Consider the following 3,243-nt stretch of genomic DNA (forward strand, 5'->3'; position numbering starts at 1 on the left):
AGAGAGAGAGAGGCAGAGACACAGGCAGAGGGAGAAGCAGACTCCATGCAGGGAGCCCGATGTGGGACTCGATCCCAGAACTCCAGGATCAGGCCCGGGGCTGAAGGCGGTGCTCAACCGCTGAGCCACCCGGGCATCCCTGTTGTTGTTTTTATAATGTAATTAATTTGTTGAGCTTAATTCATTCTGTGCCTCGGACTATGCTGGCCAATTTGTAATTTGTTTTGAGTGGGATATGGATCTTGTAGAAACAGGCCTTTGTAATTACATCAAAATAACTTCTAACAAGGTTTTTATTGAATACCAAAAATTATACTTAATTGGGGTGGCAGATAAATTATAATGATCCAGGCTAGCACTGCTCAGGAGCACTCACAGCCTTTGAAGACTCCCTAATCTAGGTTTAAATTCTGATCCTATACTTGCTAGCTGGGAGTGTATTTACCTTCATGACCTACAGTTTTTAAACCTGTGAAATGGACCTAAATATCCACTATACAAGGTTTATATGATAATTAAACAAGATAATGTATATTAGGACTTTGGCAGAGTACTTGGCAAACAAAACATTTCTGAGTACATGGTCACTATTAATGCTCAGTATTCCTTTGTGGCAGTTGCTGAATTTAAAAAATAGCAATATTTAAGCAGTTACGAACTATAAAAAAGAAGCATGTACAGAAGCTTGGGAATGTGGCTTCCCAAGACCATAATACTATGGTAACGTCTTTATCTTCAATATCAAGTCAATTTTGTCTCAGTAAAAGTATAAAAACATCAGGAAAATTTTACAAGTAAAGAAAGAAATAGAATTCATAAAATACACCACTGCATTCAGTGAACATGTTCAGTTTCTGGAAAAGCAAAATCATTGTGATTCTAGACCAGAAATGAAGGTGTTCAGCCTCCCTCTAAATTTTGTGGTTTTAGGATTTAGATTGGAAATGTGTGACATTCCTGAGGGATTTTCTGTACCATCCAAAGAGCAGTTTTCAAGAAGGTTAGTATCTAACTGAAGGAAACTTAGGTGTGACACTGATACACTTCTTGGCAGAAAATGAGAGCTTTGAAGGGAAGCATTCAGCTATAGAAGTCAGCAAGCAGTGGCCCAAATGTGACCTGCCGCTTGTTTTTGTATCATTAGCAAGCTAAGAAGAGGGAGAGTGGTTATACATTTTTAAACGTTTGAAAAAATTTTTATGGCATGTGAAAATTATATGAAATCAAATTTTGGTGTGCATAAGTAAAATTGTAATGGAACACGGCCACACTCGTTTGCTAAAGTATTGCCTATGGCTATATTCCCAATGCAGTGACAGAGTGACCAGTTTTGATAGAAACCATATGGCCCATAAAACCAAAAATATTTACTCTTTGACACTTTACAGAAAAAGTTTGCTGACCACTCGACTCAAGATAAGCTTAGGTGGAAAGAAATACAAATGGTGTTTTAATAATTTTGAATTAGAGAAAGTTTTTCTAAACATACAATCAGGGCGGCCTGGGTGGCTCAGCGGTTGAGCGTCTGCCTTCAGCCCAGGGCGTGATCCTGGGATCCAGGATCGAGTCTCACATCGGGTTCCCTGCATGGAGCCTGCTTCTCCCTCTGCCTGTGTCTCTGCCCCTCTCTCTCTGTGAGTCTCTCATGAATAAATAAATAAAATCTTTAAAAAATAAACACAATCAAGTATAATGCAGTTGTTAAAATGATGAAGTAGACCTATATTATTAACATAAAAAGCTGTTACTATGTGGTTACATGAAAAGAAGCACAGATTATAGAACAGAGCATATAATATGATCACATTGTTTAAAATATAAAAATAGATTAATCAACTGATTGATGAACCAATTGATAGATTATGAAAGGGTGATAATTAACATATTTTGCTACCAGTAGGCATGGACACCAAACCACCAGAACAGTTACCAGTGGTAAATAATATGCTTATTTATTGCTGTATATCCCTGAAAACCAGCCCTGGAAATAGACATATATGCATAAATGTTATTTGGAAGAATATACAATAAATGATAACAATGACTGTTTCTGAGTATTGAGATTATGGGGAATTTTTCATGTCTCTTTTTATTTATTTGTACATTTCTGTATTTTTGTGCATGTGTGTGTGTGTGTCTGTGTGTGTAAGTAACAGCATCATTACCCTTATCAGGAAAAAAAAGAAGCTATGTTTTTTTTATTTAAGATTTTATTAATTTATTCATGAGAGAGAGAGAGAGAGAGAGAGAGGCAGAGACACAGGCAGAGGGAGAAGCAGGCTCCATGCAGGGAGCCGGATGTGGGACTTGATCCTGGGACTCCAGGATCGCCCTGGGCCGAAGGTGGTGCCAAACCCACTGAGCCATCCAGGGATCCCCAAGAAGCTATGTTTATTTGGAAAATGAAATAAAGCAACCAACTAATCAAAGAGCACAATTTCCATAAGCTCTGAAATGGAAATGATCTGTTTCCTAAAATAATAAATGCTTTGATTTATATATGACTTATCATATAATATTCCGATTAAAATAAATGTTTATTGGAGAAAATTTGGAAAATATAGTAAGGGATAAAAAATTATCCAAAAGTTAACATTTTTGTGTATTTATTTACAGTTTGTGTCTTTTTGTCTTAAAATTTAGATAATACACTAAATTATCAAATATTCTTTGAAAATATTACTTGGTACCTAATTTATTTATTCCTACATGACTGGAATATGTTTGTTTTTTTAAGATTTTATTTTTAAGTAATCTCTGCACCAAGATGGGGCTTGAACTCACAACCATAAAATCAAGAGTTGCATGCTCTACCAACTGAGCGAGTCAGACACCCCTATTCTTTCTTATAAATAACACTTTGAAAAACATTCTTGTATAAAAATCATCTCTGCTGTGGGACAGTTTTCTTGAAGTGCTTTTGGAGGGCATAAACATTTTTTAATAACTCCTGAAACATATTACCAAATTGCTTTCCAGAGAGTCTCTTCTAGGAGTCATGATAATCTCAATTAACCTCATACTTACTAATTTAGAGTATTACAGTTTTAAGAAATAACATGATCCATTTCCTAGAATATTTTATCTTTCATCAGTTACACTGAATTTTTTTTGTTTGCTTATTTGCCATGTAAATAGTATTTTGATGGCAAGTGCTATTACCATAGCACTATCCTGATGATAGTTATGCAATAAATAAATTATGGGCCAGAAATTTTATGGTTAAGGAAGAATTTTTTCTGT

This window comes from Canis aureus, chromosome 28 (genome assembly GCF_053574225.1).
Source record: "Canis aureus isolate CA01 chromosome 28, VMU_Caureus_v.1.0, whole genome shotgun sequence".
NCBI classification, from domain to species: Eukaryota; Metazoa; Chordata; class Mammalia; order Carnivora; family Canidae; genus Canis; species Canis aureus.